The sequence below is a fragment of the Papio anubis genome, chromosome 3 (genome assembly GCF_008728515.1).
Source record: "Papio anubis isolate 15944 chromosome 3, Panubis1.0, whole genome shotgun sequence".
Classification (NCBI taxonomy): domain Eukaryota; kingdom Metazoa; phylum Chordata; class Mammalia; order Primates; family Cercopithecidae; genus Papio; species Papio anubis.
This window is the reverse complement of record NC_044978.1, coordinates 131,759,527-131,783,927: the sequence shown is the minus strand read 5'-3', so window position 1 is coordinate 131,783,927 and position 24,401 is coordinate 131,759,527. Positions and strand designations below refer to the sequence as shown.

The following is a 24,401-nucleotide window of genomic DNA, read 5'->3' as shown; positions in this document are numbered from 1 at the left end:
TCCTAACTTCTGTGTAATAAAAAAAAAAAAATCAGACATAAATATTTAGAGAATATATATAAATATGTAGTTTCTCATGAAACTTAATAGCCATTTTTTTGTGGAAATAATTGAATTATATTTATTTTGACATCGCAAAAGTATCAAACAGTACAAATAAGTATATGAACACAGTAATTTTTTCATTTTTTATTTTCAAGATAACATAATTCAAAACATCAGTCAAATGAAATGTAAAAAAACAATACCTTCAAGTATGTATGTAATAAGTCCTTTGTCTGAAACTGAAACTCTGTAGATCCTTTTGGTATTGCTACAAAACCTCTAAGTTTGAAGGAAAAAATTCACAGGAAAAGGAGATTCTAACTCAAGATAGTAGCCTGATTACATTGATCTCTGCTGATGGACCCGATGCATTTGTCTTCTGTATTTCTTTATAACATTTTGAGAGGTGACAATGTGCTAGCAGCCCTCACTCTCGGCGCCTCCTTTGCCTCAGCATCCACTCTGGTGGTGCTAGAGGAGCCCTTCAGCCCACCACTGCACTGTGGGAGCCCCTCTCTGGGCTGGCTGAGGCCAGAGCCGGCTCCCTCTGCTTGCGGGGAGGTGTGGAGGGAGAGAGGCACCAGTGGGAACCAGGGTTGCGCTTGGCGCTCACAGGCCAGCATGAGTTACAGCGGGCACAGGTGCGGGCTCGAGCCCACATGCGGAGCGACCGGCCGTTGCTGCCGGCCCAGGGCAGTGAGGGACTTAGCAACCTGGCCAGCACCTGCGGAGGTTGCACTGGGTCCCCCAGCACTGCTGGCCCGCATGCACCAGGCTGGAATTCTCACCGGGCCTCAGCCGCCTCCCTGCCAGGCAGGGCTCGGGACCTGCAGCCTGCCATGTCTGAGCCTCCCCCTCGGCGGTGGCCTCCTGCAGGGCCAGAGTCTCCCCCTCCAGGATGGCGTCCGGTGCCGCCCGAGCCTCCCTGATGGGCACCGCTCCCTGGCATAAGGTCCCATTGACGGCCCAAGAGCTGAGGAGTGCAGGCACAGCTCCGGACTGGCAGGCAGCTCTGCCTGCAGCCCGAGTGCGGGATCTACTAGGTGAAGCCAGCTGGGCTCCTGAGTCTACTGGGGACTTGGAGAACCTTTATGTCTATCTAAGGGATCCTAAATGCACCAATCAGCACTCTGTGTCTAGCTCCGGGTTTGTAAATACACCAATCAGCACTCTGTCAAAGTGGGCCAATCAGCAGGATGTGGGTGGGGCCAGATAAGGGAATAAAAGCAGGCTGCCTCAGCCGGCAGCAACCTGCTGTGGCACAGTGGAAGCTTTGCTCGTTCCTTATTTATTATAAATCTTGCTGCTGCTCACTCTTTGGGTCCACGTGGCCTTTGTGAGCTGTAACACTGACCTCAAAGTCTGCAGCTTCACTCTTGAAGTCAACCAGACCATGAACGCAGCGGGAAGAATGAACAACTCCAGACGGGCTGCTTTTAAGAGCTGTAACACTCACCGTGAGGGTCTACAACTTCACTCCTGAAGTGGAGACCACGAACCCACCAGAAGGAAGAAACTGCGGACACATCTGAACATCTGAGGGAAAAAACTCTGGACATACCATCTTTAAGAACTGTAACACTCACCACGAGGGTCTGTGGCTTCATTCTTGAAGTCAACGAGACCAAGAACCCACCAATTCTGGACATAATTTCACGAAAATGTAAGCAGTTTTTAAAAAAAGGATGCTGTATAAAGGTGTCATGAGACCCTCTTGTGGTTTGTAAGCATGATGATTGTGTTTTACACTCATTTGTAAAATGTGCCTTCCTCAAACCTTATTACCATGTTGGCACATTACCTGTCTGATGTGAGGGAAAAAGGGACATTGGTGGATCAAAAATTCTAAAGAATTCCTAGAGGACTGAAATCAGATAGGATTTATTTGAATAGAAAACAAAACCAAAAAAAAAGTAAACAAGCATTAGCAGCATTCATTTTGGGAAATCCTGAAGAAGCTGAGTTCAAAATCAAGACGTGAAGAGCAGGTGTGGGCAGTGGGACGATTAGTGGAAATAGATTTAAAACGTGCAGAGGCTGACATGGTGGCTGACGCCTGTAATCCCAGCACTTTGGGAGGCCAAGGTGGGTAGATCACAAGGGCAAGAGATCGAGACCATCTTGGTCTACATGGTGAAACCCCATCTCTACTAAAAATACAAAAACTAGCTGGGTGTGGTGGTGCACACCTGTAGTCTCAGTTACTCAGGAGGCTGAGGCAGGAGAATTGCTTGAACCGGGGAAGTGGAGGTTGCAGTGAGCTGAGATTGAGCCACTGCATTCCAGCCTGGGTGACAGAGTAAGACTCTTGTCTCAAAAAAAAAAAAAAAAAAAAATGTGCAGATGCCCCCACCTGGATGCTCCCACCCCTCCCCAGATGGAGACGTCCATGTAGGATGTAGAGGGGGGAATGCTTTCAGGAGTAATATAATACCTCTAAGTGGGGGAGGGAAGCAGGAGGAAGTGAAGGAGGGAAGTAGGAAGGCAGATGGAGAAGTTGAGCTGTGACTCAGTTGCAACAGAGGCCTCAGCCGATTCCACAGGGAGCTCCGAAGCAGTAATGGCCCTTGAGACTTGCCCTGAATTAAGGCAAGGGGATGAAGTCTTTGTACTAATGGTTGACCAGTCTTGGGATGTGGGCTGCTCCTGGTAGTGAGTGTAATTTTGGGTGCGGCTATTTCCTTTGGCAATTCCTGCAGAGGAACTCAGCTATGAGCTCTCAGAAAGCAACACTCCCGACAACTGAGCAAATAGGTGACTCAGTCCCAAAGGAAGGATCTGGGTGTTCACCTTGTAGAGCCCATTACCCACTTGAACATTCTTCTGTAAAGAGAATGTGAATCTGTCTGGAGATGCGCTGATGTATGCACCGAGAGAAAAGAAGAGCAGAGCAGAATGTTATATTATTTCGGATTTTTAAGTTAAACGCTGAAGACCTCTCAAAAATGGCAGTTTAGCCCAGGAATGAAGTGTGTTATAATTTCTACATCCAGAATAAATCTTCTTTCCTTATGCAATTTGACTGTCTCATTTGCCTCCACTCTGGGAGAATATGACAGCCTTTATAGCATCCTCATTTTTTCCTAAACAATGTCTAATAATTAAACAAATGTACCAGTCATCCCAAGTCATCCCAAGAAGGAGGACCAAGGGAAAGATTAGAGAACGGGACTAGACTTATAAGTGGCCCAGATATTGCGTCATAATAAATGGATTTAAACCAACTATTATTAATATAATCCAGAAAATATAAATAATTTTATATCAGAGGACAAATATATATAGAAAAGAATAAAATGAAAACTCAAGAACCAAAAACACAATAGCTAAAATTAAGATCGCAGTAGACGGGTTTAACAATAGAATGGTTGCAGTTGAAGAGAGTATTCGTGAAAAGGAATGTAGATTCATAGTAAGTAACTAGATTGAAATACCATGAGAAAAAGGGATAGGCTGCAGAAAAGAACATAAGGTATATAGAGAGACTGATAGAAATTTCTTACATGTGTGTAGTTGAAGTCCTGAAAGGAAAGGAAGAGAGAGAATAAAGTAGAAGCAATGGTTGAAGAGAAAATCTCTGATAAAATTCTCAAACTGACAAAAGACATAAAGCCACATATTCAAAAAATGTGCAAATTCCAAGCTGTATTAAATATAAAGAAAATCTCACCAAGATATATCGTAGTAAAACCATGAAAACCAAAGACAAAGATATAATCTTAAAATCAGAGGATTAAAGATACATTAGGAGCAACAGTAAGGCTGACAATGATTTCTCAACAGTGATGATAGAAACAACTACAGGAATAATAAATGACATCTATCTTTAAAGTACTAAAAGGAAATAACTGCTAACTTCAAATTCTGTTGAGAGGAGTATTCTTCAAAAGTGAAGATGAAATAAAGACATTCCAGACACACGAAAAGTGAGAGAATTTGTCACCATCGGGCCTGCACTAAAAAAAAAAAGGAAGTTCTTTAAGAAGAAGGATAAGGTTCTTGGCAAACTAACACAGGAACAGAAAACAAATACTGCATGTTCTCACTTGTAAGTGGGAGCTAAATAATGAGAACACATGGACACATAGAAGGGACAACACACACTCGGGCCTATTCGAGGGTGGAGGATGAGAGGAGGGGGAGGTTCAGGAAAAGTAACTAATGGGTACTAGGCTTAATACCTGGGTGATTAAGTAATCTGCACAACAAACCCCCATGACACAACTTTACCTATGTAACCAACCTGCACTTACACTACTAAACTTACAATAAAAGTTAAAAAAAGAAAAAGGATAAATAGCTGAGATGGAAACGTGAAAATATAGGAAGCAATGAAGAGCAATGGAAAGTATAAAATACAATACGTCTAATATTGACTATACATAGTAATAACAATAATATTAATAATTTCTGGCAGAGTTCAAAATATGTATAGAATAAAGTACACATTATGAAAGATAAACAAGAAATAAATGAATTTAAAGTATTCTAAGGTCTTAATATTGTATGGTAAGGAGCAAAATTTGCACATTTTAATAAGTCAAGGAGTCACACTGTGCGGCCACTTAGAAGATATTAGATATGTGTAACCAGCACACTTACAGATGAGAAAAATGGAATGATAAAAAATACTTGATGGATTCAAGTGACGGCAAGAAAAAAAGTTAGGAAAACAGAACAAGAGGGGCAAATAGAAAACAAGAAAAGGGTAGTTATAAACCTGATATATTAGTAGTTATATTATTTATTAATGGACTAACCACTTTAATTAAAGAACAAACAAGAACAAAGATTTCAGACTGGATAAGAAATTTTCTTTAAAATTTTTTCTCTTTTAATTTTTGTGGGTACATAGTAGGTGTGTATATCTACAGAGTACATGAGATATTTTGATACAGGCATACAATGTGTAATAATCACATGAGGGTAAAAGGGCTATCCATCACCTCAAGCATTTATCATTTCTTTGTGTTACAAACATTTCTATTATACTTTTTTTTTAAATTATACTTTAAGTTCTGGGGTATATGTGCAGACTGCACAGGTTTGTTATAGAGGTATTCACAGGTCATGGTGGTTTGCTGCACCCTCAACCTGTCACCTACATTAGGTATTTCTCCTAATGCTATCCCTCCCCTAGTCCCTCACTACCTGATAGGCCCCAGTGTGTGATGTTCCCCTCCCTGTGTCCATGTGTTCTCGTTGTTCAACTACCACTTATGAGTGAGAACATGCGGTGTTTGGTTCTTGTGATAGTTTGCCGAGAAGGATGGTTTCCAGCTTCATCCATGTCCCTACAAAGGACATGAACTCATTCGTTTTTATGACTGCATAGTATTCCATGGTGTATATGTGCCACAATTTCTTTATCCAGTCTATCATTGATGGGCATTTGCGTTGCTTCCATGTCTTTGCTATTGTGAATAGTGCCGCATTAAACATATGGGTGCATGTGTCTTTATAGTAGAATGATTTATGATCCTTTGGGTATATGCCCAGTAATGGGATTGCTGGGTCAAATGGTATTTCTAGTTCTAGGTCCTTGAGGAATTACTACACTGTATTCCACAATGGTTGAACTAATTTACACTCCCACCAACAGTATAAAAGTATTCCTATTTCTCCACATCTTGTCCAGCATCTGTTGTTTCCTGACTTTTTAATGATCGCCCTTCTAACTGGTGTGAGACGGTATCTCATTGTGGATTTGATTTGCATTTCTCTAATGACCAGTGATGATGAGCATTTTTTCGTATGTCTGTTGGCTGCATAAATGTCTTCTTTTGAGAAGTGTCTGTTCATGTCCTTTGCCCACTTTTTGATTGGGTTGTTTGTTTTTTTCTTGTAAGTGTGTTTAAGTTATTTGTAGATTCTGGATATTAGTCCTTTGTCAGATGGATAGATTGCAAACATTTTCTCCCATTCTGTAGGTTGCCTGTTCACTCTGATAGTAGTTTCTTTTGCTGTGCAGAAGCTCTTTAGTTTAATTAGATCCCATTTGTCAATTTTGGCTTTTGTTGCCATTGCTTTTGGTGTTTTAGACATGAAGTCTTTGCCCATGTCTATGTCTTGAATTATTTTAAAATGTACAATAAATTATTATTGACTGTAATCACCCCGTTGTGCTAACAAATACTAAATATTATTCATTCTATCTACCTATACTTTTGTACTCATTAACCATCCCCAATTTACCTCCAAGTCCCCACTACCCTTCCCAGCCTCTTGTAATCATCATTTTACTCTTTATCTTTATGAGCTCAATTGTTTTAATTTTTAGCTTCCACAAAATGAGTGAAAACATGTGAAGTCTGTCTTTCTGTGCCTGGGTTATTTTATCCACTTAATATAATGTCCTCCACCATATTAAGTTCCACCCATGTTGTTGCAAATGACAGTATCTCATTCTTTTTTATGGCTGAATAGTACTCCATTGTGTATATGTACCACATTTTCTTCCCATTTGTTTTTCAGTGGACAATGAGGTTGCTTCCAAATCTTGGCTATTGTGAATAATGCTGCAATAAACATGGGAGTACATATATCTCTTCAATATGCTGATTTTCTTTCTTTGGAGTATATATCTAGCAGTAGGGTTGCTAGATCATATGGTAGTTCTATTTTTAGTATTTTGAGGAAGTTCCATACCGTTCTCCATAGTGGCTGTACTAATTTACATTCTCCCCAACAGAATACAAGTGTCCCCTTTCTGGTCAGCATTTGCTATTGCCTATCTTTTGGATAAAAGCCATTTTAACTGGGGTGAGATGATATCTCATTGTAGTTTTGATGTGCATTTATCTCATGATCAATGTTATTGAGAACAAGAAATTATCTCTGAATCTCCAAATCAATGTCAATGCCTTTGTTGTTTACTTTCTGAAATAAAGAGTGTACTTCTTTCCTTTAGAGGTTATAATATGTTCAAAGTTAGTGTTCTCTATCACGAAAATTGATTGCAAAGGTACATCTGTTAATGAAATTAGATTTTATATATCTCATCTTTGAAAACGTCTTTTTACACTGATAGGTTCTGCAAAATATTGATATTAGTCCATGAACATGTGATTTTAATTGAGCACATTAATCATTTGGAAGGCATTTGTGAAATTCTGTTAGATTCTTTTGTTGATAGTTGTCTTTTATATTATTTCATTGCATTGCAGATTAAACACTTCCAATTGAAAGTTAGATGGAAGCTCCTTAATTGCTTTAGTTAAACGAATTTCCTGTGTGTTAAGTGAATTTGGAAATATACAAATTTCCTTTATACTTGCAGTGAGATCTGAAAAACATTGCCAGAACTGTAGTTTGAGTTTGCAAAATATATCTGCTGCAAATTTGTGTGAGAATGAAGATCTCACTTCTTGTTTTAACTTTTGACAATATGGGAAGTACATAAAGCATTCTAGGTGTAACCAAGAAAAATAACTTGGGCCCTAAGAATTTACATTTTATTTACTTAGGTGGCTAATTCTTACTGATAGCACCTGTTAATTGGAAACTTTTATTAATCACAGTAAGACACAATACTATGCTCAATTTAAATTAAGTTAACTTTTGTATTTAATTTTGTTATCTACAACACAATTTACAGAATGGCTCTAAAAAACATTTTTCTCACACATTATTTGTCACAGCTAATTTTTATAGTTCTATAGCCTTTTGGAGTACATTACCATTTCCTTTGTTCTCCTGGAGCGAAGTGTTCGTTGGCTTCTGGTTTGGAATTTTTATTAAGGAATTTAGAAACCAAAATGGACTAGAGAGCATTAGTCTTGTCATTCAAAATGTTGCGTCACTAATTTTCACTGCATTGTCACCTTTAAATCATGCTGAAAGAGGAAATGGCAAAATTAGAAACCTGTTGATCTATTTGCACATTTTTTCATTAGAATTAATACTCACTTTTGCTTCTCTGAGCCTTACTTTCTGCATGTGTAAAATGGGGATGATGATACCTATTTTAAGGTCTTGAGGAGAAATAAGTTAGTGCATATAGAGTATTTGCTATTGTAGATCCTCAGTATATTTTGCTTCTTGGATATTAAATTACTTAAATGTAACATTAAACATTACTTTCAAATTTTTGCATACGTGTATTTCTTTTATCTTGGGACATCTCAAAGGATTGGTTGTTTATATGTCAGTTCACTTTCTTTTTTAAAGCATGAATTGCAAATACAGTACAATTTTATTACTTTTAGTCCTCGTGTTTTGTATTAGATCTCTAGACTTTGTTCATCTTACACATACGCTTAAGTTTACTGTAATCATATCCTAAGGAAAAATAACTGTACAAAGTGTTCTTTAAATATATATGTGTGTATGTATATATGTATATATCTCTAAATATAACACATTATTCATATAATTAAAGCATTTTCTCCTCTGTTTTATTATTTCTATAAATATGCTGCCTTTTGGCTAATTAAATATTATAGTGAGAAAATTAGGGAGGAAAAATGAAAAACATATCAGCCACCATCCCTTGAGGAGTATCATTCACAGACCATAGAAACAGAACAAAACAGTCTGTGGAACACTGCAGGCTGAAACCAATCATTAGCAAACCAAAGGCTTTCAAATCCAAAGGGTCACTTTTTGGGTGGGGGGGATCACTACAACCTGATGTTTCTAAGCATCGCAAGAGGAACACCCTATGGCGCAATATTTTCTTTGGTGGCAACTTGTTAACTCATGAACCACAAAATTTTGTGCTTAACATGTAGTTGAAATTTTAAGCAGAAACCTGTAAATGAGTAGCTTAGTGTCTTAAAACCATATATTTAGCCAGATGAAGGTGTGGCTCCATGAAAGTTTCTCTTTAGATGCCAACACTTTCAAGAGCAAAGGGTTGGACCACTTTTAGGCATTTCTTGCAAGTGCGTAGAGGCTTCTTTCCTCTTATTTTCTCCCCCAAATACTATTTTCACAGCTTGGTGAAATAGGAGTCACCTTTTATATTTGCCACATTTGAATGTGAAGACTGTGGTGGTTGTTTTAATAACTCAGAAGTATTCACATGTTTCCACCTGAAGCTATTCTAAAGAGAAACCACAGCTCCAGAAATAAGCAAAGCAAACAAAAACAGAATAAACGAATGTCATGCCTTTTAGATGGCAGTTATTAAGGTTACTGGTAAAACAATGTTTGACTCTGCTAATATACTTCCCCCGTCTTTAAAATGTAAATACAATTAGATATTTCTGCTAAATTCTATTTCGGTACTCTCTGAATGTCAACGAGAGGTCAGAAGGGGGACACCTGGAGTGCGGAAAGACCATTCCCGCCTGCCTTGTGTTCAGGCCTCGGGAGTGGCTCACTCTGTTGGTCCATTCTCCTAGTCCTCCTTGAAGAGGACACACCACCAGTATTCAGTATTTCTGTTATTGGGGCTTCCCCATCTCTTATTGCTGACGCTTTCTGAGTGCTCAAAGACTCCAGAGCTTCTTGCTATTATCATCTTTCTAGAGACTATTGAAGAATGAGACATTTACTTGTTTGTTCATTCAGCAAGTATCTAGAGATCATCTACACATGATCATAAAGTTCTGGGATCCAAGGTTATAAAAAGAAATGAAGAATACAATCTAAAACTTGCAATCCAAGGAGAAAATACTCGCACGTTTAAAATATTTACACATTTAAATATTAAAAGTTACATCACAATGCAAACACATTAGTTAGTTGAGAAAATGGTAGCCAATGGAGACTGTATTTTCCAGCAGGGTGAACTTGGGCATGGCCAGTCTGGCAAGTGTGGAAACCAAGTTATCTGGAAGGGTAGGCCATATTTAGTGAGGAATCATTTGTTTTCAGGGAACAAAAATCGTCTCAAGATACCTCAAGAAACGGGAACTCAACTAGAGCAATATAACGAAACTGGAATGTCAGAGGCTGCCTCTCTCTCTCTCTTTCCATGTGATCTCTCTGCTCTTGCCTGTCCTAGTCTCTTCTCTACAAACTACCTTCCTTCATAGGGGTCTTGATTTCTGCTCTTCCTTAACCTCAGTTTAAATGCACCTCTTTTGGCCAAGATCCCACCTTCAATTCCAATGATGGAAATGAGCCAGAGATAAACTCTCATGAGTAGTAATGACATAAATCTGTGCTTTTGTGTTACTTTTTCCAGAAGCACCCAGAAACTCAGATGTAGGGATGGAGAAGCCAGACGGTATAAATGGTTGTAGAATTGGCAGGATGTAGACTGAATGTGGTGAAAGCAAATGAAAGCAAAGGCGTACAAACTATGGAAAGAAAGGGTTTAAACTATTGGAATCAAAACTGTATTAGGGAGTTCAACGGGACAAAAACAGTGGGGAAAAGAGGAAAATCCAGGGACTGGAATGAAGAAATCGATAAAACGTATTTAATTTTCCATTTGTACTAGATTTCCCCTTGTAATTAACTTGCAAGAGGTACTTTTTCTTGCTGAAAGCATTACTGTAGCAAATTGATTTGTAACAAGGAATTTCCCAGGAAAATCATCTGTGTTGGAGATAATGGGTAGAAATTGGGAACAAGGAAGTATCTTGATGGCACCTGTAGTGCTTGTGTAGGAGTAGATGGATTAATTTTATGTTAATTCAGTGGTGGGAAGGAAGACTATCCAGTTGGCTAGTAGGTGAGTAGTGCTGAAGACACTATTCTGGGAGGCAATCATTCATCTTCTCCGGTTATTGGTTTAAGAATGGTCAGCTAGGCCGGGCGCGGTGGCTCAAGCCTGTAATCCCAGCACTTTGGGAGGCCGAGACAGGCGGATCACAAGATCAGGAGATCGAGACCATCCTGGCTAACACGGCGAAACCCCGTCTCTACTAAAAACACAAAAAATTAGCCAGGCGAGGTGGCGGCGCCTGTAGTCCCAGCTACTCGGGAGGCTGAGGCAGGAGAATGGCGGGAACCCGGGAGGCGGAGCTTGCAGTGAGCTGAGATCCGGCCATTGCACTCCAGCCTGGGCGACAGAGCGAGACTCTGTCTCAAAAAAAAAAAAAAAAAAAAAAAAAAAAAAGAATGGTCAGCTAACGACATTGAATTCAGTGGGTAAAAAGAGTTCGTAAATAAAAATGTGGATTCTGATCTGAAATAAGATAGCTAAGGAGTCTATATAAATGGAAGATGACAATTCTGAGCATAAATTTCTACAGGTGCTGTGGGGAGTTTATTCTTTACTGTATTAGGATCATAGTCATTTTGGTAAAGCATCAGTGGTCATGAGTATGAGTTCTTTGTCACACACTGGACACACACACACACCTCTGACCTTTGAACTTATTCCCAAAGGATACTCCATGGGATATTTGACCACCAGGGGTGCCGAAGCACAAATCTTGAACTAGAAGACCTAAGTTCCAGAGAGCTTCCCATGGTGCCAGTCCTGTGCACACAGGCAGAGAGAGGAAGAGACTGGGTTTTGGGTGGAAGAGTCTGTTGATGATGTCTATGCCTCTGAATTTGGTGATGAGATAAAATAGAGACCAAAGCCAGGACCTTAATGCATGGACCCTGTGCTGTTTTTGCTAAGAAGAAAATGGCCAGGAGGAAGGGCCAGCACAGATATCTGACTCCAAATTACATCAGACAAGATTAATTAGTTAATCCAGTAGTCTGTACATTTTTTTACTCTAATAGGCTAAACATTTATTCAGGTGACCAGGTACTATTTGAGACTGAGGCCCAGAGAGGGTATGTTGCTTCTGAAGGTTGATACATCCATGTTGTATGATTCCTAGTTCCTGGTACATAGTGTCTCCCAAGACTTATAGTTGAGATATATAGTCTTATTTTCCCAGATGGTATAGTTTTGAATGATATGGATGAAACTGTGGGAAATATTAACCTAGAATCACAAATGGGTCCATTTTAGTCACTGGCCCACAGTTCATGTCAATGAACATGAGCTATCTTTGGATAGCATCTTCTTTGGGAGATGCAAGACTGTATTTCAAAGGTAAATAAGGATACAGTTAAAGCAGATGACTTCACATCTGTGTCCATATGCTTGGCATAAGCCTCCAAGTGGCTGTGACTCTTGAACTACGTTCAGAAAATTGCACTCTAGTATATATATATGTCTGTAACATTCTTCATGCCTTTTTAAAATTAAGATAAAATTTACTTAACATACATTAACTTTTGAAAAGTGTGCAATTCATTGACCTTTAGTACATTCACAATGTTGTACAATCATCCCCTCTATGTAGTTCTAAAACATTTCATCATCCCAAAAGGAAACTCCAAAATCGTGAAGCACTTTATGCCTTTTTGTATTCATACCATTTCCAGCTTCCTGGAGGTTCTTCCATCTCCTACCCATCTGTAGAAATTCAAACCAGGTTATGTTGAAACTAAAATAGTTAGAAAAAGAAAATGAGACAGGTAAAAGCCTGAGGGTGGGTCCAGTAGCTGGGATCCCAGGTGCACTTACGCCGTGCTCTGCCTTCAGTTGGAAGTTCTCTTGGGAGATCTGCATTAAGCAGTAGGCTCTTGTCTTCTATTTTTTAAACTTTAAATTTCATTTGTATATTTGTATACAAATTTGTATATTTGTGTATATATATGTATACCTTTACATTAATGCATCATGCAGATTTGATTTTTTAATTTCAACTTTTATTTTAGATACAGGGGGTACATGTGCAGGTTTGTTACATGGGTATACAACTTAGTAAGCATAGTATCCAATAGGCAGTTTTTCAACCCATGCTCCCTGCTCTCCCTCCCCTCTTCTGATAGTCTGCAGTGTTTATTGTTCCCATGTTTATGTCCATTGTGCTCAATGGTTAGTTCCCATTATAAATGATAGTATGAGATATTACAACAGATGCTGGCAAGGATGAAGAGAAAAGGCAATGCTTATACACTGTTGGTGGGAATGTAAATTAGTTCAGCCACTGTGGAAAGAAGTTTGGAGATTTCTCAAAGAACTTAAACTAGAACTACCATTTGACCCAGTATCCCATTACTGGGTATATACCCAAAGGAAATGGATACTTATCCCAAAAAGACACATGCACTCGTATGTTCGTTGCTGTGCTATTCACAATAGCAAATACATAGAATCAATCTGGCTTCTCAGGAATGGTGATTTTATAAAGAAGATGTGGTACATACATACCACAGAACACTACAAAACCATAAAAAAGAACTGTCCTTTGCAGCAATGTGGATGAAGCTACAGGCCATACTCATAAGCAGATTGTTATTTCAAATACAGCCTTTCTTTGCATTTTTGGTTTTCATTTTTTTCCTTCTCTTCATACTCATAACCTGCCTCCTCCACTCCACATATATTTTCTCATTCATAACAACTTAGTATGTATCCTTCCACTTCTTCGTTTCTGTATGTTCATAGAATCATATACAGACATTTATTGACTGTAAGATGCATATATTTTTTCTTATTTTTCTTTTACAAAAATTATTGTATACGAATACCTGTATAACCACCCATGTTATATGTTTTACACAATAATATATATGTCATGAATATCACTTCAATTCAACTATTTAGCTCTGATTTATTCTTCTTAATAAATATCATATAGCATGAATGTGGCCTAATTTATACTGTAATTCTCCAATTGATGGTCATTCCTTATGCTTTCATCTATTTATTTATTCTTTTCCCACTATTAATAAGAGTACAATAGACTTTCTTACAACACGTCATTGTATACTACAAGCTTGACTTACACAGCATAGAGTCCCTGAAGGGGTATTAAATCAAAGCATGTGCATTAATTTTTAAATTTCAACAGATATTTCTAAGTTGCTTTTAGAAAAGCAGTGGCAACACACATTTCCACTTTGGAGAGAGACCTATTTATTACACCTTTGCCAGCTTGGTAAGTGTGCAATAATATTCATTGTTACTTTAATCTGTATTTCACTACCTGTAAATTTGATCATCTTTTCACATCTTTTCATATTTGTGAGATACCTAGGTTTCCCATTTGTTAAAATACATATTTCTTGCTGACTTTTTCTATTTTATGTCTTTTACTTCTCCATTTTTAGTATAGCTACCACTTTGTCTTAATATATGTTGTAATTATTTTCTTTAAATCCATTGTTACTTCATTTTTATTAAAAATACGTTAGTTTTTGTTCTGTTTCAGCTCCCAGTATATAAGCACTTCATCATCTATAGACTGATGTTAGGTCTCCTAGGCTTTCTTACAAGATTTGTATTATTCATTTTCCCATTTAATTCTTTAATTCACCTTAATTTTTAAATTTTATATTGGAAAAATAAGTATCCAATTGTATTTTTTTCAAAAGGTATGAAATGGCTGTGTCCACACTCAAATCTCATCTTAAACTGTAATTCCCATAATCCCCATGTGTCATGGCAGGGGAGGAACCAAGTGGAGATAATTAAATCATGGGGGCAGTTTCCCCTATTCTGTTCTCATGATAGTAAGTTTTCAGAAGATCTGATGGTTTTACAGGGGCTTTCACCTTTGCTGGGCACTCATTCTTCTCTCTTGCCTGCTGCCATATAAGTCGTGACTTTGTTCCTCCTTCACCTTATGCCATGATTGTGAGGCCTCCCCAGCTATGTGGAACTATAAGTTCATTAAACCTCTCTTTCTTTATAAATTACCCAGTCTTGAATATTTCTTCATAGCAGTATAAAAATGAACTAGTACAGTAAATAGTACCAGGAGTAGGGCACTGCTATTAAAATACCCCAAAATGTGGAAGCAACTTTGGAATGAGTAACAGGCAGAGGTTTAAAACAGTTTCAAGGGCTCAAAAAAAAAAAAAAAAAAGAAGAAGAAGAAGAAGAAGAAAATGTAGAAAAGTTTAAAACTTCCTAAGGACTTGTTAAATGGCTTTAACCAAAATGCTAATAGTAATATGGACAATAAAATCCAGGCTAAGATGATCTCAAATGAAAATGAAAAACTTATTGGGAACTGGAGCAAAGGAAATTCTTCCTATGCTTTAGCAAAGAGACTGGCAGCAATTTGCCCCATCCTAAAAATCTGTGGAACTTTAAACTTAAAAGAGATAATTTAGGGTATCTGGCAGAAAAAATTTCTAAGCAGCAAAGCATTCAAGCAGTGACTTAGGTGCTCTTAAAAGCATTCAGTTTTATTTATTCACAAAGATATGATTTGGAATTGGAAACTATGTTGAAAAGGAAAGCAAAGAAAAAATTTCAGAAAATTTGCAGCCTAACAATGCAATAGGAAAAAAACACATTTTCTAAGGAGAAATTCAGGCTAGCTGCAGAAATTTGTATAAGTCACAAGAAGCCAAATGTTAACCACAAAAACAATGGGTAAAATGTCTCCAGGGCATGTCAAAGGTCTGCATGGCAGCCCCTCCTATCACAGGTCAAAATGCCTAGGGGGAGAAAATGGTTTTGTGTGCTGAGCCCAGGGCCTGGCTGCTTTGTGCAGTCTTGGGATATGGTGCCCCACATCCCAGCCATAGCTAAAAGGGGCCAACGTAAAGCTCAGGCTATTGCTCTAAAGGATGTGAGTCCCAACCCTTGGTGGCTTACACGTGTTGTTGAGCCTGCAGGTTCACAGAAGTAAAGAATCAAAATTTGAAAACCACTGACTACATTTCAGAGAATGTATGGAAATGCCTGGATGTCCAGGCAGAAGTTTGCTGCAGGGGCAGAGCCTTCATGGAGAACCTCTGCTAGGGCAGTGCAGAAGGGAAATGGAGTTGGAACCGCCACACAGAGTCCCCACTGGGACATGGCCTAGTGGAGCTGTGATAAAAGGGCCACTGTGCTCCAGACCCCAAAATGGTAAATCCATCAACAATTTGCACTGTGCACCTGAAAAAGTCATAAACACTCAAAGCAGCCTATGAAAGCAGCCAGGAGGGTGGCTGTACCCTGCAGAGCCACAGGGGTGGAGCTTCCCAAGGCTGTGAAAGACCACCTCTTGCATCAGTGTAACCTGAATGTAAGACATAAACTCAAAGAAAATGTTTTTAAAACTTTAAAGTTTAATAAGTGCCATATTGGATTTTTGACTTGCATGGGACCTGTAGCCCCTTCGTTAAGCCAATTTCTCCCATTTGGAATGGGTGCATTTACCCAATGCTTGTACCACATTGTATCTAGAAAGTAACTAACTTGTTTTTAATTTTCTAGGGTCATAGGCAAAAGGGACTTGCCTTGTTCCAAATAAGACTTCAAACTTGAACATTTAAGTTAATGCCAGAATAAGTTAAGACTTTGGGGGACTTTTGGAAGGGCATAATTGTGTTTTAAATTGTAAAAACATTTGGGAAGGGTCAGTGGTGATATAATATGCTTTGGCTGTATCCCCACCCAAAACTCATCTTAAATTGTAGTTCCCATAATCCCCCTGGGTCATGGAAGGGACTAGGTGAAGATAATTGAGTCATGGGGGAAGTTTCCACCATCTTGTTCTCATGACAGTAAATTCTCATGAGATCTGATGGTTTTATAAGGGGCTTCACCCTTTGCTGGGCACTCATTCTTCTCTCTTGCCTGCTGCCATGTAAAATGTGCCTTTGCTCCTCCTTTACCTTCCGCCATGATCGTGAGGCCTCCCCAGCCATGTGGAACTGCAAGTCCATTAAACTTCCTTTTCTTTATATTACCCAGTCTCACATGTTTTTTCATAGCGTTATACAAATAAACTAATACAGTATGGTTACTTGTCCCAGAGTCATTTATTAAAATCCTGTGTTTCCTAAAAAATTAAATGACTATCTTTGGCATACATTAAATGTTTTAATGTGCACTGGTGTCTATATATGGCATATTTATTTTATTCTACCAAGCTGATTATTATAGTTTTATACTACATCCTATTATCTGGTAAGAATAATATTTTCCCAAAATGTTCTTTTAGAAACTTTTCTTGAACATCTTCAAGTATTCTTCTTTAGAAATTGAAGATTATTTTAACTACACCTGCCACCACCAACCTACAAAACAACTTGGATTCTAACTGAGATTGCATAAAGTCTATGTATCAATATTGAGATAATTTATTTTTATTAAATGTAATCTTTATGTCCAAGAACATTATTTCTTTCCATTTGTTTATATATTTTAATGTACTTTAATATGTTTTTATAATTTTATTCATATAATCCTGTGTCTATATTGTTATATTTACTTCTATGTTTTCTAAAATAGGTTTTTATCATTATTGGGAATGGAATATTTTTCCATATCAATTTTTGGTTGTTTATTACTAGACAGAAAAAAGGTATTAATTTAGGAATACTTTTATGATTTATTTTGATTTTTCTCTACAGTTTTTAGATTTTATAGGTATAAAGCCAAAACATGGATAAAATGTATTTTTTGTAAAGCCTTTTTTGTTTGGTCTTTCTTCCTTAAAAATGAAGTCACTCACAGCTAAAAATTTTCTTCTGACTCCCATTGTTTTTCAAAATTAGGGTGTTCCTATTTATTGCTCCCTTGATATAATTTCCAGTTTGAGTTCCCCTTTGATTCAAGAATTCTCTAGTAGCCTGCTTCTTTATATTCACATAGTTAAGATTTTGGTGAGAGCCTCATTCATTATTTGCTTCTAATTTTATTGGATTATACTCAAATGTAAGCTATAAAATCCCTCTTTTTTAGCTTTTAAAATTTTCTTTGTGAGTAAGCACACAACTGATTATTTTCCATAGACAATATAGAAAAATGTAAATTTCTATTGGAAGGAAACTGGTTCCTCTATGTTTTTGCTTAATGTTTTTGGCTATTGAAACCATCCTAGTCTAAAAGAAGTATGTTAAAGCCTTTAACTATCATGTTATTTTCACTACATTTTCCTTGTTTTGCTGACAGTTCAATTCAATATGTTTAGTTTCCATATTACATGCTATAACTAGGTTTATGACATATATGACGTAAATTCCACAAACTGTGCCTTTTATCACTAAATAATGTTATCCTTCATATGATTTAATAAACTGGGATTTTGAAGAGCTACTCAATAAATAGCATCACTCTGCCCCATGTAAATAGAACAAGGTGAGAAATAAAAGCTAATGAATGGTATCAATGGCAGGAATGCTGTGATAGTTTGTAGATCCCAGTGTGAAAATGAATATGTGAGTCCCCTTGTTTAATGGCCATTAAGAAATTCAAGATAATGACAGCAGAGCATTATGCCAATTCAAGGGATTTTTAAAGTATGGAACCCTGTGTGATTAGTTAGATTATAAACCCATGCAGCTGGCACGATATGGAAGTCTAAATATTAATTTTGTTACTAATAAATCTGATGTAGTAGAATATATGAGAGCTAAATTGGCCTGCTTATGACTGACCAATACCCCATTTTTGGTAGTCTAAGTGTAGTGTTTAAAAAATCGATAATCTGTTGGACACAGACTCCCACGCCTATAATCCTAGCACTTTGGGAGGCCAAGGCAGGTGGATCACTTGAGCTCAGGAGTTCAAGGCCAGCCTGGGCAACATGGTGAAACCCAGTCTTTACCAAAAATACAAAACTTAGCTGGGCATGGTGGCATGTGCTTGTAGTCTCAGCTACTTGGGAGGCCAAGGTGGGAGGATTGCTTGAGCCTGGGAGTTTGAGTCTGTAGTGAGCTGAGATCACATCACTGCACTCCAGCCTAGACAACAGAGCGAGACCCTGTCTCAAAATAAAACAGTCAATAATTTAAAAATCTCATTGTATATAATATTATGTTAAATGATGGTCTCTCACAGGTAATTTTGTGTGTGGAAGAAAATTCTGAATACTGTCATTGCGCCTCCTTTTCCATATTTTTAGCATATTTCACTTTCTCTTAACTTTTGCAAAAAAGATTTGTGGATGAGTCATGGATGATAAATGTCCCAGGATATTCTCTCCTCTTCCTTCTGCACATGTTAGAAACAACACAAGCATTGGCCATGTGCACTATCTCACACTGCACTGGAACTGGACCTCAACCCTGACCTAAAGAGGCCACCCCAAGTGATGAGAAAGAGCCTGTTCTTTACAACAATTTTATTCTTGGCTTTTCTTCTGAGGAGTTGCAAGTGAAGTACATAATTAGTGTCAACAATGATGACATGTGTTTATTTTTTCATGATGTGGACACCCAAATTCTGGGACCAGCTCTGAGGTCAGTGTTTGAGAGACCACCCAAATGGTTTCATTTTTTTGCTGTCTTTGTTGCCCTATAAGATTAAGAACTAAAAAAGTTAGGATCATGACATGCTGGAAATAAGGCATGTTACAAAAAGGATAAAATACAGTTCTGTTATACACCAATTGTGCATGACGCATTCCAATTCCTCACATTGAACAAATTACCAGTAGTAATATGCTATGAATAGATTCAGATATTGATATATCCTTGAGATTTGCAGAAGCCAATCAGTTATCCTAATATTATTTAGAGCTGTGTGCTCCAATAAGTCAGGGGCAAGAAAGGAAAGTATTAGAAATTCTGTTGAAGTCTTTAGCCAGTGGATGGGAAGACAATCAATGATGGTGGTCCCATAAGATCATAAAAGAGCTGAAAAACTCCTACCACCTAGTGACATCATTGCCATCATACTGCACAACTGATTACCATTTCCATGTTTAGAATGTTTGGATACACAAATACTTACCATTATGTTACAATTGTCCACAGTATTTCAGTAACATGCTGATCAGATTTATAGCCTGGGAGGAATAGGCTATACCACATAGCCTCGGTATGTAGTAGGCTATACCATCTAGGTTTGTAATAAGTATACTCTATGATGTTCACACAATGACCAAATCACCTAACAGTGTATTTATCAGAATGTATCCCTGTCATTAAGATACTGTATATATCTTAATAGCCAATGAAATGCAAACTTAATTCAGTATGTAGTCACTGTATGAGGGTTACAGACTATAATTTTATTTGAAATTTAGGAATACAGTGACTCAAGTTTGAGGGAATAGGTACTGTAACTAACTTTTCCTTTATGTTCAGAGTCATTGATAGGGCAACTACAAAGGACGTCACCATGTTCCATCAGTCTTAAACGCGATCTGATGGCAACCTGACTGATGGTGCTGGTACTCAAAAGACAAACAAAAAACAAATCGGCATGCTGAGAATATTTTCATGGGAAAAAAAATCCAGTATTATTTGGGGTGCATAATTGTTTTCTTAATGAGTATGCACATTTTAAATTTGTGAAAATTTAAATATTAAGTATAGAAATTGTAAAGACAATTACTCATGTTTTGAATTGAGGAAGCAGCATATTTAGCATTTTAAATACTTAGAAAGTATAAGTACTAGCACAGCAAGTCAGCCTTGTAATTCAATGTAAAGAATCAGCTTTGGGTTGTTGATTACTTGTATCTTACGCTTGTTTTCTGTTTCATTGATTTCTATTCTTAACTTTATTATTTCCTTCCTTCTATTTCTTTAGACTCAATTTTATGATCATTTTCCATCTTCTCGAAATGGATGATTAGATCATCAATTTTCAGCCTTTCTCGATTTCTACCATATATATTTAAGGTTATAAATTTTAGTCTAAACATGGCTTTATGTATCATAAGTTTTGATAAATAGCATTTTTATTATTTTTTAGTTTACAATTTTTGATTTTTTTGACATGTATTATTCAGAAGTGTATTGCTTCCTTTTTAAACATATGATCATTTTTCAGTTTTCTTTTTGTTTTTGTTTATAGTTAATTTCTACCATGATCAGAAATGTTCATTTTGATAAATGATTCATGTGCACTTGATATGATTGTCTCTTTTCGAGTTATTGGGTGTAGTACTTTATGTATACCAATCAGGCCAAGTTTGTTATTCATGTTGTTCAAATATTCTAAATCCTTATTTTTTTCTATATGCTCTTGAAGCTACAGAGGGAGTTGTGTTAAAGTCTCCTACTAAGAATATGAATTCATTTATTTCTCTTTTATATTCTGCAATTTTTTTTTTTTTTTTTTTTTTTTTTGAGACAGAGTCTCGGTCTGTCGCCCAGGCTGGAGTGCAGTGGTGCATTCTTAGCTCACTGCAAGCTCCGCCTCCCGGGTTCAGGCCATTCTCCTGTCTCAGCCTCCCAAGTAGCTGGGACTACAGGCGCCCGCCACCACGCCCGGCTAATTTTTTGCATTTTTAGTAGAGAAGGGGTTTCACTGTGTTAGCCAGGATGGTCTCGATCTCCTGACCTTGTGATCCGCCCACCTCGGCCTCCCAAAGTGCTGGAATTACAGGCCTGAGCCACCGCGCCTGGCCTATTCTGTAATTTTAAAATTCATATTATTTCAGGTTAAGTTACTAAGTCGATAAAAGTTTAGAATTGCTGCATTTTCCTAATAGGTTGGTCCTTCTGGTATTACAAAAATATCCCTCTCTATAGCTAGTAATGGTTTTTAACTTAAGGTCTACTTTGTCTGATATTAGTACTGCTATACCAGCTTCCTTTGAGTTAGGTTGGCATTATTTATATTTTCCAAACTTTTACTTTCAACATTTTATTTTATTTTATTTTATGTCTTCCCCTCCTTGATCTTCACTCTTAGTTCATGAGAGTTTTACTTTGCACAGAAAAAATGAAGTACTCAGAAGAAAACTGGCACAGACTTCCAGTACCACACCAGCCCATACACTAGCATGTGTGCCCACACATTGTTCCTTTCCATATGCTGCTATATATATTTATTTAAAGACAGGGTCTCTCTCTGTCCTGCAGGCTAGAGTGTAGTGGCACAATCATGGCTCACTGTAGCCTCAACCTCCTAGGCCCAAGTGATGCTCCCACCTCAGCCTCCTGAGTAGCTAGGGCTACAGGCATGTGCCACTGTGTCGGGCTTCTATATGTCATTGTAGATGAACTTTATGTGACCCTGTATAAGGCACACTATTATCCACCTGCTCTTGCCTACTCCAGGCATCATTCCAGCAATCCTTACCTGTCTTCTAATTCAAGAATTTCCCACTCTGCTAGATGATCCTGATGGCAGCTACCGGCCATCTGATACAGCCACTGCCATCACACCACGACTGCACAGAAGGCACAGGGAGGAGGCAAACAGCACTTCCCTACCTTCCAACCCCCTCCCCCTGTGGGGAAAAGAAAGGAAGATCAGATTGTTACTATGTTTATGTAGAAAAGGAGGACATAAGAAACTCCATTTTGATCTGTATTAAGAAAAATTGTTTTGCTTTGAGATGCTGTTAATCTATAACTTTAGCCCCAATCCTGAGCTCACAGAAACATGTGCTGTATTAAATCAAAGTTTAAGGGATTTAGGGCTATGCAGGATGTGCCTTGTTAACAATATGTTTGCAGGCAGTATGCCTGGCAGAAGTCATTGCCATTTTCCATTCTTTATTAAACACGGGCACAATGCACTGTGGAAAGCTGCAGGGACCTCTGCCCAAGAAAGCCTGGGTATTGTCCAAGGTTTCCCTCCACTGAGACAGCCTAAGATATGCCCTCATGGGAAAGGAAAGACCTTACATCCCCCAGCCCGACACCTGTAAAGCTCTGTGCTGAGGAGGAGTAGTGAAAGAGGGAGGCCTCTTTGCAGTTGAGATAAGAGGAAGGCTTTGGTCTCCTGCTCATCCCTGGGAATGGAACGTCTAGGTGTAAAACCGACCATTCCCATTCATTCCATTCTAAGATAGGAGAAAACCACCCTGTGGCCGGTGGCAAGATATGCTGGCAGCAATACTCCTCTGTTACTCTTTGCTACACTGAGATGTTTGTATAAAGTGAAACCTAAATCTGGCCTACGTGAAGATCTAGACACAGTACTTTTCTTTGAACTTATTCATGATACAGATTCGTTTGCTCACATGTTTCCCTGCTGACCTTCTCCCCACCTGTTGCCCTGCTACACTCCCCTCACCAAGATAGTAAAAGTGATGATCAATAAATACTGAGGGAACTCAAAGACCAGCGCCAGTGCAGGTCCTCGCATGCTGAGTGTCCCGGTCCCCTGGGCTCACTGATGTTTCTCTATACTTTGTCTCTGTGTCTTATTTCTTTTCTCAGTCTCTCATCCCACCTGATGAGAAATACCCACAGGTGTGGAGAAGCAGGCCCCTTTCATCTCCCCAAGCCCACCACCCTGGGAGCCACAGCGATGGAGCTCAACCCCTGAGTGCCAGGGCCAGACCCAGCAAAGCCCTGGAGACCCCACCCCAGGCCACAAGGGGGCACAGCCAGGTACCATGCTCCATTGAGTGGCAGGAGAGCTGCCCAAGTCATAGCTGTGATCTGGGTCTCCTGCTCCACAGAGCAAGCAGGAGCCCCATCCCCCTGGGCACAGCTGCAGCTGCCCAAACCAGTGCTGCAGACCCAAGCATCCCTGCCCTCTTGGGGGGCATGGAAAGGCTCCCCATTGCCCTTGCAGGCTCAGAGGTGCCTGTTCCCATTGCCTGGCCTCTCCCTACTCCCAGTGCCCACTCAGATCTCAGAGCAGGGTTGGGGCCAAGCCCAAGTGCTGTCACAACCTGGCTGGGTGTGTGCACACTCAAAGCAGCATTGACAGGCCAGCCCCCTGCTACTTAGGCTCCCTCCATTCTTTGGGCACCAAACAGTGTGGGAGGGGGAGCTGAGAGGTGTGCTGAGGGTGGCTGAGCACTGGCCTGCAGGAGCCCTCAGCACTAGCAGCCTGGGTGCCATGGATGGCCAAGGGAGGCAGATAAGCTCCCGAGCAGAGGGGGTGGATCCCCAGTGAAGCCCTGCCTTCAGACCAGGGCAGGCCTGAAGCCTGTTGGCTGGGCTGCCAGTCCTGAAGACCAGAGGTGGAACTCATGGGAAGCCCACCCATTGCTTCCCATGGACCAATTAGCATGCACTTTCCTCCTCCAAGGCCCATAAAAGCCCTGGGCTCAGCCAGAGCAGGGCAGAGAATGAAGAAAGAACTGAACAGGATGGTCAACTATAGAGAATAGTTACCCTCTCTGCTGATAGTAGGAGAGGAGCTACCCTCCCTGTTGATAGCAGGAGACAACAGGAGGATAGGCTGCAGAGAGGAACTACCCTCTCTGCTGAGAGCTTCAGAGACCCACAGAGGCATTGGGACTACTGGCTGGAGAGAGGAGCAACTCTCTCCAGGGCCTCCTGTCTGCTGAGAGCAGCAGATGTCCAGACAACCAGTAGCAGAGAGGAGCTGCCCTCTCCAGGGCCTCTTCTCTGCTGAAAGCTAACACTCAACTGGATGACCTGCCTACAGAGAGGATCTACCCACTGCAGGTCTCCTCTGAGCTGTGCTGACACTTAATAAACACTTACTAAAGCTCATCTTTGTCTTGTCCACCCTTCGCTTGTCTGTGTACCTCATTCTTCCTGATGCAGGAAAAGAACTTGGGCAAAGTCACCACCAGCCATGAAGATTTCCAGCCAGAAAATTGACACCCCAA

General features: G+C 39.2%; 1 non-coding gene across 1 annotated transcript; it reads left to right on the top strand.

Annotated features, from left to right (window-relative positions):
* The first annotated feature begins 1,753 nt into the window (after positions 1 to 1,753).
* LOC116274368 lies at positions 1,754 to 1,856 on the top strand. Its single transcript, XR_004182994.1, has one exon. It is a non-coding gene; the product is annotated as a small nucleolar RNA U13 (small nucleolar RNA).
* The last annotated feature ends 22,545 nt before the right edge of the window (positions 1,857 to 24,401 follow it).